Genomic DNA, 17669 nt, shown 5'->3' on the forward strand with positions numbered 1-17669 from the left:
TTTAGCAGGTACCTTCACTTTTGGGTTAAGGCTCTGACTTCCATTCAGCACAGCACTGACCTTGCAGATGTGAACACAGTGGCCACCTTATACCCTCACCGACAGCTTAAGTCTGGCCCCTAAACTGTCTTAGCTGTTCAGATGTCATACTAGCTAGATTAAAAACTCTTTGAAGGTAGAGTTTATTATCATGATCATTACTATTATCATTATCATAAAATACATATAACATAAAACATCATTTTAACCATTTTCAAATGTACAATTCTGTGGCATTAAATACATTCACCACCCATCTGCAGAACTTTTTTTTTTTCGTCTTGTAAAACTTACTTTGTGTACGTGTTAAACAAATCCTCATTCACCTCAACCCCCAACCCCTGGTAACCATCATTCTACTTTCAGTCTCTATAATTTTGGCTACCTTAGGTACTTAAATAGAATCATACAGTATTTTTTACTTTTAACTTAACTTTGTACCTCATACTTAATCAGGAACAATTACTTTTCTTCATTAAAAAAATATTTGTTGATATCAACTACTTGGGCATTTGGGTACTACATGGAAAAGGCTTTAGTTTCAAAGTTTGAAAGAAAAATGAAACAAACAAACAAAACATCAAACAGATCACCAAATTCTATGGGGAACTAAGTTGGGAAATACATGAATAATATAGCGATGCCTTAATTATCTCATTAAAGGCAAATATTCACAGAATTGCTTGTGTCTGATAACTTGGCTACTATTCACAGACTACACATTGCATTCTTTGTTTTTCAATAAATTTTATATATAGTCATTGATACTCCACTTTATATTCCCAATGAGAATCCATTCTACAGACCCTAGAAGTACCCACATCATTCAACACTCTCAAGATCTTAAATCTAACTGCACATAACTAAGGCCCATGTCACCTTTGAAATTCCATTTACTAGAATTTGTTAAGCTTAATTTTTCTGATAAGAAAGTGCTACATAGTTTAAAGTATTTTGAAAATAAAATAAACCATGATAGAGGAGTAAAAATGAAAAGAGATGCTAATTTCAAAAAGTTTCCTTGGAGAGAAGCCTTTATTACCTGTGAAAAGAGATGTCACCTGTGAAAAGAAATTTGAATGAGATGAAAGAAGCCACTCTGGTGAACTAGGAGGAACCTGTTCTAGTCAGAAGGAACAGACTTTCCGAAGGGTCTGATGTAGGTATGTTCTTGGACATTCCCTGGCAAGATGGCAAGTGACCTGGAACAAAGTGAGCTGGATGGAGGTTTGGGGGGAGATAAAAAAGTTGAAATCAAAAAGGATGCAAAGAGACATGTCATATTAGCTTTGCAGGCATGGTGTTTGTGCTCTGTGTGTTGGGAAATTATTGGAGAGTTAATGCATGGGAGCCACATGGTTGCTGATTTATTTATCTACTTTGGTTGCTAAGTAAGGGTCAAGAATAGACACAGAAGCCAGTGAGAAGATGAGTTTAGCTTGGACTTCACTGAGAGCAGTGGAAGTGGTAAGAAGCAGTAACATACAGGAAGTATTTTGAAGGTGTTGCTCATGTAGCTTGATGAGAAATGAGAGCTGAAGAGAGGGGTATTTTAAATGACTACTATTTTCTGGTATAGAGCTGAAGAAGACAGAGGCGTTTTAAATGACTACTATTTTCTGGTATATATATATACATATATTTGCCCTGAGCAGCTCACAAATTAAAGTGTCATTTACTGAAGTGTGAAGGATGAGGAGAGGGAGGAGAATCAGAAATTTGGGAATTAAAAGATCCCAGTTTTGGATAAGTTAGAGATTCCTATTTAGACATCCATATGGTGAAGCTGAGTAGGCAGGAAGATAACAGCAGCCTGGAGGTCAAGGGAAAGACTAGAAGACTAGAGATACTTAATTGCCCGTCATCATCAAAACAGTGATATGTAGAGCTATGCTAATAACTACATGACCTAATCTAATGACTAAATGTAAATATTTGAATGTATTTCTGCTAGCATATTATTAAATTTGAGTATCATCAGTCTTTATACAGTAAATGTTGCTGAATTCTAAGAATAGCACACCATTTATCTATAGTTATGTCTACATCTGTATCTATTTATCTCTCTATCTATCTCCCCACGTCTCCACAGAGAGTACTATATATATCGGAAAGGGAAAAAAGAAAATGTATCTGGCAGTTTCCTCAATAAACATGCTAAAACTTCTCTGCTTTTTGACAAGCCAGTACATTTTTATAACTCATAAATAATTGGAAATAGCAAACAGCTTACTGTCATAAAGCACTTTTATGTGATAGTAAAAGATTCTCTTGCACATGTTAGTATTGGTCATAAACAGCACACTGAAGTCAAAAGTAAATGGCATGAGCAAGAAATTTCATTAGGTTTTAAATTAAGACAAATAAAATTCTATCATGCTGTGGTTGCTACTAAATTCAATTCAGTTCAATATGTATTTGTTGCATGTTTATTACTTGCATATCATGTAATGTGCTAGCATAAAGGATGCAAAGATAAGCCAAAATTGTCACAGACTTTGGAGTTCATACTCTGGTAGAAGAGGACATTATTCCAATAATCACATGGCTTATTGTTTAATCACACATTGAGATAAAAATGTGAAGGATACCAACATGAATCTATAAAAGCATATGGTAACTGTAACTAACTTCGTCTGAGAAACCAGAGATGACTTTGTGAGAAGGTATCACCTGAGCCTGGTGAAGAGAAGTTTATAAAACAAATGGGATCTAGGCGATTGACACCATGTGTTCCATAAAATGAAGAAATCCAGGGTAGATGAAGAATTGAGAAAAATGATAAGCGATGATTGTCAGCACTGTTCACTCTGCTTGTGTGAGCTTTGTAAAATATTTTTAAATTTTTTGATGATTGTCTTTTCTCATTTGGAAAACATGAGAAATTTCTCATTTTTTAATCCTTAAATTCCCTTTCACTCAAAAACTAGAGAATTTTGAAATTCCAGCTCATGATTTTCAAGTCACAGGTGCTGTCCGTGGTGCTAGAAAGTAAGTAACAGAAGAGAGAAGTGATTAAGACCAAGGTTCCCAAACTTGACCATACTTTGGAATCAGCACATCCAATATCTACTGAATTATAATCTTGAGGATTAGAACCCTTGGGTCTGTATTTATGTAGATTTCTGCTCTTAGGTGAATCTGACACATAACATAATCTGCAAAATTGTTTTCTAGGACTATTGCCCAGAGTAGTGTTTTCAACCTTGGCATATGTGAATTACATGGAAGCTTTTAAAATAACTTACAACCAGAACTTTTTCCAAAATAACTAAATCAGATTCTTTAGAAGACAAACCCAGTAATGAGCATTTTCTCAAAGATCCCCAGGTGATTCTAACAGTTGACCAGTAGTCTCATGAGGGCATTTGAATAAGGAGATGGGAAAATTGTCTATTTTTGTATGTAGAGTGAATCACCAAAAAGGTTACCTATAAAGGATTTATGGTATCATCATCACAAATACACACATAAATCAAAGGGCAAGACTATTTTGCCAATGATATTTGAACCAACTGAATAAGAATATGTGGAGGTAAATATTCAGAAGTATCCATTAAAATATGTTTCATAAAAGTGTTGAGTAAAAACTTACAAAAGTTATTATTTGAATATCAGCTACTTTGAGTAGCAATAACTTGATATCAGTTTTTCTCCCATTGAAAATATATACAGTCAGGATAAGTTTAATTATAGTATTTTGATTGTGTACATAGTATCTTACAATTTCCTTGTGAAGGAGGTCAGCAGGGATACAGACATTTTGGGTTTGACATTAAACTAATTACAATTTTCTTACTATATTTCTGAATTAGAAACTATTCAAGAAGAAATGCTGGTAGTTAACAGATAGAAATAAGATAAAGACACATTTTGTTATTGCTTAAAAGAAACAATATGGAGAACACAGGTTGAATGGAAAGCTAGAATCCGTATTCCCTGGTGGCTCAGGTAGGCTCTCCTGCCTACAGTGCGGGAGACCCAGGTTAGATCCCCGGGTCAGGAAGATCCTCTGGAGAAGGAAATGGCAGCCTTCTCCAGTACTGTTGCCTGGAAAAATCCCATGGACAGAGGAGCGTGATAGGCTACAGTCCATGGGGTTGCAAAGAGTTGGACATGACTGAGCAACTTCACTTTTCACTTTTGAAAGTATTACCATGAGAGATGATTTATCCATGGAAGAGTCATTTATCTTTCTTTGGATAAAAATGCATAAAAGGTAGAAAGAAACAGAAATATGAAATTTACCCCAAGTATGATAATATGAAGGTAGAGTACAAGTAATTTGTACTACAAAGAGATACTTTAAATTTGTTCAAATATTTAACCTAGAAAGAAATTTAATAAGACACTTTGCTAGTTCAGGAATTATACTCCAATGTGTGGTTATTTTTATCACCAAAGGATCATGTTAATGAATAAAGAAACTGTAAAATATTAATGTGAAAATGAGCTTCATTATAAATTATTTGATATTAATACTTTTAAAATGTATATTAGTCACTCAGTCGTGTCTGACTCTTTGCGACCCTATGGACTGTAGCCCTGCAGGCTCCTCTATCCATGGGATTCTCCAGGCAAGAATATTGGAGTGGGTTGCTATCCTCCTCTCCAGAGAAACTTCCTGACCCAGGGATCTTTTAAAATTCTATGATGTTCACTGTAAACTTTATTGCTTTTTTTCTTTTTTTTCAAAGTAGCTCCTCTGAAGCTCACACCTACTAATCACTGCAGCCATCCCTGGGCACTATGTTCCTGGAAAATAAGAGACTCTTCCTATAACATAAAAGAGAGGCTCGCCTCACATTAGCTCTGAGCCTCGTTTCAATGTATTGATTTTTCATAATGTCCCAATCAACCAGTTCATTTGTTACATTCAATCCACTAATTAATCAAAATGAGTATAGAAACTGATGGGTTATCAAAAGGAATTTATTCATCAGTACAGTACAATCCATTAGTAAATATTTAGAAGACACACAGATAATCTTTCAGCAGTATAATTTTCACATCCTCAGTGATGCTATTTTTCTACAACAGCCTCTTGTACCACTGGGCTCACTATTATTTTGGTTATGATAGGCAATCAATAACTATTGAATGATCTAAATAAGATGAAAATTTATGGTGACACTTATAGCTCAGATTTATTGAATCTGATTCATGCCCATGAGTGATCCTTGGGTCTACCCATAATCTCTCAACTGTCAAAAGAACAACAAAACCCAGTGTGAGGAACAAAATCATGGGAAATAAAATGAAGAAAAGGTATTTCTCTCAGAGTTTCTAAACAATATTCTGTTTAGAAACTTGCAATCTGTTTTGTTTTTTTTTTTTTTTTTGCAGTCTGTTTTAAATGTTATTAAGAGCAAAGAATATGGAGGGGAAAAGGAACTGGCTCAAAAGAAGTAGAATAAAAGTTTAAGTAGTCACTGTCAGAGTATAATTTAATATAATTCAACTACAAATACTGAGTGCCTGCTAGAGTCAGATATTAGATATGCCAGTGCTACATGTTGGAGATGAAGACATTTTATCAGTTGTAAATATAGTAAAAGTGATAACAGTGGTGATACTAGTGGTTGAAGAAGCAGCAGTAATACTAATATAATCAACTTAATTTTTTAATGAAATAATTTAGATATCTTATTGCACTCTAAGCAGAAATGTTAGACGGGCAACTATTGCTTATTCTCATATTTTAAATAGGGAAAATATAGGCTCGTAATGATGAGAATATAACCATAAGATTTTAATTTCATGAAGAATCAAAACTAAGGATTAAAAAAAAGTTTAGTGAAAGTAGCCCAAAATCCAAAACGAAAGACCAAGGCAACAGGGGGGGGAAAAGATCACTGCAGAAAATCTCAGCATTAGGGCAAAGATCATAAACAAAGCAAAAGTGAATGAATACTGAGTCAAGCTCTTCAGATGCCTGCCTTCATTATACAGCAAATTGAACCATTAGCCTGGGGCATGAGCAAGTCCAGTTCTAGGGAGCAGTGGGTCACTGGGCTACTATTCCACTCCCATCAACCACGGCATCTCATTTATCATCTCAGTTGTGTCTACTAGTCCCTAAAATACACTGGAGCAAAAAGAATCTGGGTGACTGCATTTTCCTCAGAGCAAGGAGATATGTAAATGGCTTGAACACAAACCTCATGTTTTATTCATCATGGTTCAAGTGCTAAAATTTTAAGAGAAGTGTCAAGTAAGGTAGATAGATGATTTTAAAGGTCTTAGGTACTTCTGCTGATATGCCTTCAGTTTTCCTGGCTATATTATCTAACCTCCAAATTTTCTTTCTTTACAATGGAAAATAAAATAAAATCTAATATTTTTCCTCACTAAGACTTGTAAGAGAAATAATGCAAATGATTGTAAAGAACTTCTGAAGATTGATTTGTCATTAAATACTTATGTCATCTACACAACCAGCTGACACAGAGATTCAGACCCCAAAGGAACATGAAGCCTACAATTTAAAACAAAAGATGAGGAAGATCAAGTTCGGGAAACACACAAGATATGTGTGTTTCTAGATGATCAAGACAGTGCAGGGCTACCTGCCCACTGTGATCACGCCCAGCAAGAAATCACATGCCCTGGATGAGATTAGAACATTTTTGTTGAGCATGGAAACCTTCCCAGAAGTTACTTATTCTACTGCATAATTATGAATCACTTTACAAGTGAAGAGGAAAAAGATGTCTTCCTGTCTGCCATTTGGAAGCAGCAGGCCAGGCCTAAAATAGACTACATGGCAAGTCTATACATATGTGGTTATAACACTATTGAAATTATACTGAAATGAAGAGATGTTATAAAAACAAATGCAATAAGAAAAATGGTGTGATTCATGAAAACAGGAAAACCATCAGATAGAATTTTTCCATTCTTAATGGCAGGAAGGCATGAAGTAGAGAAGTGACTGCCTGGGTTATCTACACATAAAGGAAATTTCTCTTGAGAATGTCTCACCACTGAAATACAGGCCAACAAAACTGGATTCAACCCTTATTTATCTGATTGCATCTTCTGTTTGGCTTGACTCTGGTGATTCACTCTGCAGTCATGTTTGAGACTCAATTCACATCTCCTCTCCTCCCCTACCAGATGTTCAGCTTCTTCTGAGTCCTATTTATACCACTCACGTGACCCAAGATTGGATCAGGAAAACTAACCTCAGGATCTCCTGCCACGTAACCCAGCATTGATGTGACTGCTTCTTACACTGGGAAACCCAAGATGTGAATCTTTCCACAGTTTTTTTAGATGAAGCAACGAGAGCTCCTTTCTGTCCTGGTACAACCTTCACAAATCTAACGCAAGTGTAAAACACTTCGCTCTCTTCCCTCTATTACCATTATACTCTCTCTCTCTCTCTTTTTTTGTTAAAACTTTAAGACTAAGCTAATAATTTTGGCTGTTGAGTTACTAAAGTGTAAGAGAAAGAGAAAGATTCTTTTCTCAAGATGTTCAAAGCTTTTAAGACTATTATCTTTCTGCAGATTGCATTGTATTTTTTAAGGTTAGAATCTCTCTTTCTTGTGGTATTCTTTCTGGAGAACAACTTATCATGCCTACTGTGAATCTGTAAATGTCAGGTGCTCAGAAAGACAAAAGAGATAAATGCATCAATAATTTTCAAAATATCTCCCATTACATCTGTAAGAATCATCCCTGGAATGTGTGAGGCATTAAATGAATCACTCCTATTGCTATTTAAAAATAATAATCATGTAAATTAATAATAACATTTAATAATAATGTTGATCTCATGATCATCAAACAATGAGCATAAGTATCTTGAAATTGTGATAGTAGATCATCTTTTCCTGCAAATTAATAAGCAAGTCACAGTTCTTTGTTCATTTTATTTAGACGGAAGCATCTAGAGCCTGATCTACCCCTTATTTACTAACAAAATTAGTGTTTGCAAACTCTGACACTGGAGACTGAAAGCAGAAAAGCCAGAATGGCCACATGGGGCAGTGAATTCCAGGTCAGGCTCTCAGGAGGCAGCCATTATGACAATTGGCCAAAAGACCAGTCAAGGGCTACCCTCTGCCTTGGTTTTGATATGTCCTGCTGAATGACAGACAAAGTTTTATAGAATTCTCAAGGATGTGCTGCAAGCCACAATACATCCAGAATTACCTTAGGGACAACTCCCCAAGTGACCAAAGCAGATTGTTGTCACAAAATGATGACTACTGAAAAGAAGGTTTGTGCTCTTGAAATATTTATTCCACAGGGCCTCCTGCTTTCAGAGAGCATATGTTTTTGATGCTTTATGAGAACAGAAGTCCTGATGATAGAAAGAAATGATCTCTGGAGGAAATTTTCTCTGTGCCAGTGCAAATCTGAGCTCTAAGCTGGGGGTGATGCTGCACTTCTGTGACAATGTTGGCAGCTTTGGAGATATCCTGTGGTGTTATAATAATGAGCCATGCCACAGACTCAGCTCTCCTGACCTTCACGTGGCAGAATGGGTCAATGTGACTAAAAATGGTTTTCCCAGTAGCCTGGATCAGCATTCAAGCCTAATCCTACAGGATGAAAAATATACCATTGCAATGAGCACTTCCCATGGCAACTTATTAGTCTCTATTTAGATTAACTATGATTTTAGAAAAGGCTTCAACCCACTGGTGATCTGTATCAAAAAAATCCCATAGGCTTTCTACATTATTATTGCTGGTTTTATGCATTCACTCACTCTTCAGCTTGAGCTGAGACATACACAGTGGGTTATTAGGAAGCAAACATTTCCCAAAAGCCCACGATGGTTTTTGAAGTAACTGAATGAGCACTTCTGCTCAGGACAATCTCTGTGTCACATTCTGATAATGCATTATGATTTTCTCACTGTACTTTCCTTCTTTCATGTTTTCTGTTTGAATGGAAATGAAGTATGAAAGAAGAATCAGGGAGAATGTGGAAATTCATTTTAAATATTTGCCTTTATGAAAGCAATTTTAAATCATAGCAGTCTAAGGCAAGGGGGAAAGTACCTGGCCTACCCACTCCACTTTCCCAAATCAATTTTTACCTTAAAAAAAAAAATAAATCCTGTAGTAAAATGAAATGTAGAACTTCCTTGATGGTTCAGTGGTTAAGAATCCACCTGCCAATGCAAGGGACAGGAGTCTAATCCCTGGTCACACTCCATGGGGCAACTAAACTTGTGCGCTAGAGCTACTAAGCCTGCAAGCCACAACTACTGAAGCCCGCGCACCCTAGAGCTCATGTTCTATAACAAGAAAAGCCCACACACCACAACTAGAGAGCAGCCCCCCAGTCACCACAGCTGGAGAATGACTGCCTGCAGCAGCAATCCAGTGCAGCCAAAAATAAATAAATAAAATAACATTTAAAAATTTTAAATTCAACTTGAAAATTAAATGCTAAGTCATTGAGAATAAATTGCAGACTGTGGGATTCAGCTGACATGGTGGGGGGGGGCTGGTGATCCCGCAAGTTAAACATTTTAATAACTGCCAAAGGGTGCTGCTGTTGCTGGCCTGGGGACCTCTCCCTGCAAAGAGAACTACAGAGCGAGAAGAACATCCTTGGCCATGCTCACATCCTCTCTCTTCCCCAAAGGGGCAAGACTAATTGATCTTTTGGGGAAAATTATGGAGTAGGTTCAGCTCAACTATTTCTTCTCTCCTTTTGAGCTTAGCAGGGCACGCCCTTCTGCTGCTGCTGCTAAGTCGCTTCAGTCGTATCCGACTCTGTGCGACCCCATAGACGGCAGCCCACCAGGATCCGCCGTCCCTGGGATTCTCCAGGCAAGAACACTGGAGTGGGTTGCCATTTCCTTCTCCAACGCAGCAAAGTGAAAAGTGAAAGTGAAGTCGCTCAGTCGTGTCCTACTCTTCGCGACCCCATGGACTGCAGCCTACCAGGCTCCTCCGTCCATGGGATTTTCCAGGCAAGAGGACTGGAGTGGGTCTGCCCTTCTGAGAAAGACTTAATATTTCCAGTGCTGAAAATATTTAGAAACTCTCAAAGCATAATTTCCAAACATTGAAAACATGTGTCTACAGCAAATACATTGCTCACATGCATCAAATATTTATTTAAGGCAATAATGAGGGAAATGGCAGCTTGTAAGTAAAGCTGGTTCAAAAGCATATAGAAGAGATGGAAGTATCTATAATTAATGAAAGACAGAATCCTGAAATAAGATAGTAATATAAAATACTAAGGTAGTTAATGTCTTATGGTGCAATAAAACTGTAACATTTGGGATTACCTTCTCTACTAGTGGGAAAACTATTACATTCCTTTTGGACAAAAATCATTTATAACATACAAATCCATTAATCAATATTTCACTTCACAAAATGGAGGCACAAACCCATGGTAAATAGTAAATCAAACAAACTAGATTCCTCTAGAGTGGGACTTAGCAAACTACAACCAGCGAGTTCAGTCCTTACCGGTTCCCTGGTTTTGGAAGTAAAGTTTACTGGAACACAGACACACTCATCCATTCGTGCAGGTTCATGGCCATTTTTCACCTACAATAGCTACAATTAAATAATCCCCAGAAAGGCTAATTACAATGTTCTAACATGACTCTTAAAGGTCATGCAGTCTTTCTTCCATATGATTTCCCACTTTGGATAGTTTTTCTTAACAGAACAAGTAAATACTAAATGAAGTTATCAGAACAACATGAGATCAGAAAAGAGAGCTGTGCTGAATCTGTATTGTATTGACTTAGCTAAGCTAAAATTCCTATGCTTCCTAAAATTCCCTTCCCTGAGACCAATAGGGCTTTAGTGTTTCTCTCAGCTTGACTAAACCTTAGACAGACTTTTTCCTGACTCTAGGCCCCTGACCTCCCTTTTCTTAGAACATTTATTTTGGAAAACTTGCAAATTCTTTTTCTGCCTCTTTGAGATATAAATCTTCTTAAAGACCTGCTGCAAGTTTTACAACCTAACATTGTCTTTCTCAAGGACTTTGGAGCTATCTTTTTGAAAAGTAATCATCAAGAAAGATAATAGCCCTGTGGGAGTGTAGGACCCTCACTTCAGCAGGCACCTTGTTCTAAGTTGTAAAACTACCTCCTATTGTGGGGATGAAAGATAGCTTACTTTTTCTTTGGATAAGTCCATGTAGCAAGCACATGACCTGTGACTCTCCTCTCCCCCTACCTTAGCTCTTAAAATTTTGGGGTTTGTTTTAGTGGAGTTGAGTTCAGACTAAGTTCTGACAGGTCACTCCTATTGCTTGCTATAGCCTTGAATGAAGTCTTACTTACCTTTCAGCATGATTGGGTGCAGTTTATGCTTTGACACTTTCATGTTTCCTTATTAGCATGAATAACAAGGGACATTTTGCACGACACTGGAAAGCAAAAGTGAGACAGCAGCCACATTATTTTTACACTCAGATCTGTGCAGGAAAGCAAATATTGTTGCAGCTCACATTTATTTGTCCCTGATCTGCTGACTTATGTAATTGTTGTGCAACAGCAGCTAGGCCTACAGCTCCTCCAGTCCTGCCGAATCTTCTTTAGTGTCAATAAATCCATAGTTAATGTTTGCTGCAAGTAGGGCAGCAGCTAAGGTTATAGATCCTCAAATTCCTGCCAGATCTCCTTAAGCTCTCCAAATCCTGGACACCAGCTTCTTCAGCTGGTTCCTGGCATCACTGAAGTTGGAGGCTTGGTTGGAGGTGGTAAGAGACAGATGCATGTTCTAGCTTACCCTTACAGATTTCAATATGTTCTTGCTATCCCACTTCATTTGTCATTTTACTGCCTTCCTTGCTATCTTCAGGCCAGAATCAGACACAGAAGCAATAGCTTTATATAAACTGTTTAACCAAATCCCATAATTGCAGTTTAATGGCAGCTGAGTCAAAAGAGGAGTCAAGATGATCTAGTGGGCTAATTGATCTGATATCCCTAAAACAGAAATAGATGGGCAGCATACTAAAGTCTCACTTGATCTATATACACAGAAAATTACTAGGTATAGTGAACAGAAGACTGACAAGTGATTATGATTGAGGAATCACGCCCCTCAATAAATTCCCAGATGTGAACTAGTTTAACGATCCAGAGTCTCTCAAATGAAGGGAAGGTCAGGTGCCTTTGAGGAGAAACCCTGTTTGGTGAGGAAAACTTATAAATCTTTTAGCCTTCCCCCAAAGGTGTGTACAGCCTACCAGGGTAATTGTGCATTTTAGCAGAGGAATTAATCAGGCTTTGGAGGGATTGTTAAACATTGGCTGTAAACTTAACCTAAATCTGGGAGATAAAAATTTCACTGTAGAGATCTATAATCAATGGAACTTTCCCTGTATCTCACAGGGAACCAGTAAGCCTCCACAGTTACCCAGATTTTGGGATCATGATTTCCCATATTCCATAATGCATGATTACAATAGACATGCTTAGAAACTGGCAGAATTCCCACTTCAGTTTCCTAACCGATAGAGTAAAGGCTATATGCCAGGTAAAGCCAAGTGAAGGCCACTAGAACTGCCTGGATAATAAACCAAAAACAATATTGCATTCCTAGACAGATTGTAAAGATTCATGCCACCATTAAAGACTTGAGAGATGCAAGGATAGTGATTTCTACCACATCCCATTTAACATGTCTATCTGGTCTCTGTGGAAGACAGATGGATTTTGGAGAATGACAGTAGGTTTCCATAAACTTAACCAGATGGTGATGCCAATTGCAGTTGCTCTTTCAAATGTAGTTTTGCTACTAGAGCAAATCAGCATATTCCCTGGCATATGGTATGGGGCTATTGATCTAGCAAATGCTCTTTGCTCCTTACCTGTTAGTAAAGAACATCAGAAGCAGTTTGTGTTCAGCTCTCTGAGCCAACAATACATCATCACTGTTCTACCCCAGAGCTGTATTGATTCTACAGTCTTATGTCATAATCTGGCCTTCAGGGACCTTAATTTTTCCTCCATTCTTCAGTGGAATATCATGATGATACATTTTATTTGTAATATTAATATTTAGCTCATGGGGAAGGATGTAAAAATAGCAGCAACTACATTTGCAATTGTTTAGCATCATCTAAGCCAGTGAGTAGGAAGAAAATTCCACAAAAATTCAGAAGTTGGCCACCCAGTGAAATTTCTAGGGATCCAACCCTCCAAGGCAAGTGAAGACATCCCTTCCAAAATGGACAAATGACTCCATCTGGCCCTTCCCACCATTAGATAAACAGTGCTAGTTGTATGTCTTAAATTGTTGGATGTAAAATATGCCTCGTTTGGATGTGCTATTCTGACCAGTTTGCCTGGTAACTTAAAAAAGGTTTTAGTTTTGATGAAAGTCTAGAACAAGAGAAAACCCTACAACATGTACAAAATATCAAGCAAACTGTTCTATCATTTAGGCTACATGATCTACAAGCTATGACAGTGCTCAAAGTGTTCTTGTCAGATAGGAAGACTGTGTGGAACTTTTAGCAGTCCTTATAAGTGATTCACAGGCATCCCAGGTGAAGCTAGTGGTAAAGAGCCTCCCTGCCAATGCAGGAGACGTAAGAGATGTGGGTTCCATCTCTGAGTTGTGAAGAACCCCTGGAGGAGGGCATGGCAATCCACTTCAGTATTCTTGCCTGGAGAATCTCATGGACAGAGGAGTCTGGTGGGCTACAGTCCACAGGATCACAAAGAGTCAGACACGACTGAAGAACTTAACACACACACAAAAGTGATTCACAGGGCAGAGCTTAAAAATTTTGAAATATCTACACCTTCTTTTGCAGACATTTATTGTCCTTTTGGAAACATTTCTGGCTTCCTAAATAGTCTTAATAAGAACTAACACCTCACCATCAATATACCACCAAAGCTACAATGTGATTTGAACTACCCAACAAGGTGTTGTCTAACTCACTAATTCATAACCTTGGAAGATTACATTAGTTTATGAGATTGAGCTCAATCAGTTTCTGAAGACAAGTAAGTTGCATAAGTGCAAATGCCCACAGGCCATTTTCCTATTACATTGCCTCTTCTTTCTCAATCAGCACATATGACCTCATGGAGAGTTGATTAAGGAAGAAAAAATTGGGCCTGATTTAAAGATGATTCTGCACAATATATTAGCACTACCTGAAGGAAGATGACTACAATGCTATATGGCCTCTCTCTTTGAAAAACAGTGGAAAAGGAAAAGGCACCCATGGTCAGAATTTTGAGCAATGTACTTGATTGCCTATTTTGTCTGAAAGAAAAGATGACCAGGAGTCTGAATCTACACTAACTCCAAGGCAGGATATTTGGCTGGATAATCAAGGACTTAGAAAAAATGCAATTGGTGGAAAAGAGGTCCAGGAAATAGGTGATGTATCTCTGTGAATGGACATAGGGTGTGAAGATATATGTTTAAAATGTAATCAAAAAGCATTTTCAGCAGATGAGGATCTTCATAATCAATTAGACAAAATGATGCATTCAGTAGACATCAGTCAATCTATTTTCCCAAGCAAAGGGCTCATGAAAAAATTGGCCATTGTGGCAGAAATAAAGGCTTTCCATCTACTATGAAACAATGATCTTACTCCCACTTAGGCTGACCTGGCTTTAGTCACTGTTGTGTGTCTAATTAGCCAATGGCAGAGACCATAATATTACATCCTTCCCCAGGGAATCAGGTGGAAAGTAGATTACACACAATCACTTCTATCATGAAAGGGACAAAGTTTGTTTTCCCTGGAACTGACACATTCTGGACACTGGTTTGACATCTCTTCCTGCAATGCTTTCAGCAAAGCCTCCATCTGTGGACCCAAGAGTTTCCTTTTATACATCTTTGCTTTTATCTCAGCACTGCTTCTGAACAAAGGATTCATATTACTCCAGATGAAGTGTGATAATTGATTCATGTTCATGGAGTTCACTGGTCTTACCATGTTCCTCATAACCTATTAGCAACTGATCTGCTAGAATAGAGCTTTTGAAATCTCAGTTCCAACACCAGCTGGGTGATAACACTTTGAGGGGCTTGAGCCATGTTTTTTAGGGTATGCTGTAAATCAGCAGCCAGCAAATCATCACTTCACACAGTAATCAGCTGTTTCTTCCATAGCCAGGATTCATGTGTTCTGGAATGATGGTTACAAATAGAAGCGGTCCCTTTTATTAGAACTCCAAGTAGTCCAACAAAGTTTTTGCTTCTTATCCCTGAAATTTTGGACTTTGTTTCTTAGTCTCCAAAGAATAGAGTTTCCACTAGATGACACAGTAAGTATCTTATTACATTGAATTTGAGAATGTTACCTGCACATATTTGGCTTCTCATGTTATGAGTCAATAGTTGGTGTGAGTCAAAATCCATGTAATTAAAAAATAGATGATATGAATCAGAAAGCATGTGTAACTGTAATTTTATTGGTGATAAATTCTGACCATCCAGGAGAAATCGGGCTGCCACTCCACAATGTTTAGTAAGAAAGAGGGTATCTGGAGTTCAGAATGCATTTCAGTATATTCTTTTCCTCTTTTATCCTCTAAAAGAAGGAAGGAGACATGTTCGCAGCAGTTAACCTTAAATGTAAGTTTTCAAGTTACAGACTAACAAAGAGGAAATATGTTTCTGCTAAAAGATGAAGAAATAATTTGTATTTTCTGATGTAAGTGTTTCCAATTGTAGAACAGATGTCCATATCATTTTACACAGAATCATTATTTTTGCCATTGTCTCAATTTGGGAATGATATTACAAATGGTTAAAACACGTGTATGTGAACTTCCCCAGTGGAGCAATGGATAAGAATCTGGCTGCCAGTGCAAGGCACATAGGTTTGATCCCTGGTCTGGGAAGATTCCATGTGCCATGGAACAACAAACACGAGATGCCACTACTGAGCCCATGCTCTAGAACCTTCAGGGCACAACTACTGAGCCTGTGTGCTGCAACTACTCAAGCCTGCATGCCCTAGAGCCTGTGCTGCAAAACAAGAGAAGTCGCCACAATGAGAAGCCCGTGCTCTGCAACAGAGTAGACCCTGCTGGTCGCAACTAGAGAAAGCCCTCAAAAAGCAAGGAAGAGCCAGCACAGCCAGGAATAAATAAAAAATAAAATTATAGCAATGATAATAAAGAAGTGTATGTGAATGTCACATTGCAAGAGGTAGGGGACAGTATATGTGTGCTCTGCTAATCCACCTAAGCTGCAAATGCACACCTCAGGATTCATCATAACTCCCAGTTACTGACGGACTCTATCAGGGACAGGGAAATTTCTTCCTGTCTCCTTCTTGAGTTCTTGTGGCTGGACTACTAATACAACTGACAGAAGACAAATTAACAGGAGAGATAAACTGATTTTAATTCATAAGGGTATAATAGAAATGAGACCTAAGAAGTGGCCAAAGCAGGCAGCTTTTATAGTTTTTAGGCAAAGAAAGAATAAACTTATGAAGAATTGACAAGACAAAGAAACTTAGATTTTGATGCTCAATTAGTGAAGAATCTAAATAGAGTTTGGGCCTGGACTAATACATTGAAGAAATAGCAAGGTTTGTTTATACATGTTTTTTTGGCCCTAATTCCCTACCTCTAGGGATAAGGGTGTCCTTCTACCTCCGGACACAGGGAGGGCGCCTTTCACATGGGAGTTTTATTTTCTGCATTCAGAAGACAGAGGGTCAGAATGTCCCTCTTACATTGGCTGTTTCTTAAGCAATTTTAATAGAAAATAATCAAATAACTTTAACTGAAGGTAACAAGTTGAGGCACATTTGGGGTGGACTACCCCATATAGCCACAGTTATGTATGGATGTGAAAGTTCGACCATAAAGAAGGCTGAAGAATTTGAACTGTGGTCCTGTGGAGAAGACTCTGGAGAATCCCATGGACAGCAAGGACATCAAATCAGTCAACCCTGAATATTCATTGGAAGGACTGAGGCTGAAGCTGAAGCTTCAATACTTTGACCACCTGATGTGAAGAGCTGACTCATTTGAAAAGACCCTGATGCTGGGAAATATCAAGGGCAAGAGGAGAAGGGGACAGCAGAGGATGAGATAGTTGGATGGAACCACTAACTCAATGAACATGAGTTTGAGCAAACTTAGGGAGATAGTAAAGGACAGGGAAACCTGGCATGCTGTAGTTTATGTGGTCACAAAGAATCAGACATGACTTAACAACTGAACAACAACAACCCAGGGCCCCAGTACCACAAAGACCTTCTGCATGAGATTTCAAAAGCAATGTAGGAACAGTAAGTGAATCTGGCCTTAGGCTCTGTTGCCACTCACACTTGTCGCTGATCTGACTCACCTTGTTAGTGAGGGGTAATAGCTAGGTTCATAGCTTCCATAGCACCCACTGGCTCTCTTTATACTTTTCTAAGTCCTGGCCAGGTGCATGTTTAGCTCTGTGATGAAGAGTGCCAGCTTTCCTTGAGGTCACCGCATCATCAAAGTTGGAGCTTGTGGGTGGTAAGAGACTACACAGGTCCTGGTTTGTACCAGTGAGTTCTGTCATTTCTGCTTCCCTCAGTTCAGTTCAGTTCAGTTCAGTCACTCAGTCGTGTCCAATTCTTTGCAACCCCATGGACTGCAGCACACTGGCCTGCCTGTCCATCACCAACTCCCAGAGTTTACTTAAACTCTC

Source organism: Cervus elaphus, chromosome 21 (genome assembly GCF_910594005.1).
Source record: "Cervus elaphus chromosome 21, mCerEla1.1, whole genome shotgun sequence".
Classification (NCBI taxonomy): domain Eukaryota; kingdom Metazoa; phylum Chordata; class Mammalia; order Artiodactyla; family Cervidae; genus Cervus; species Cervus elaphus.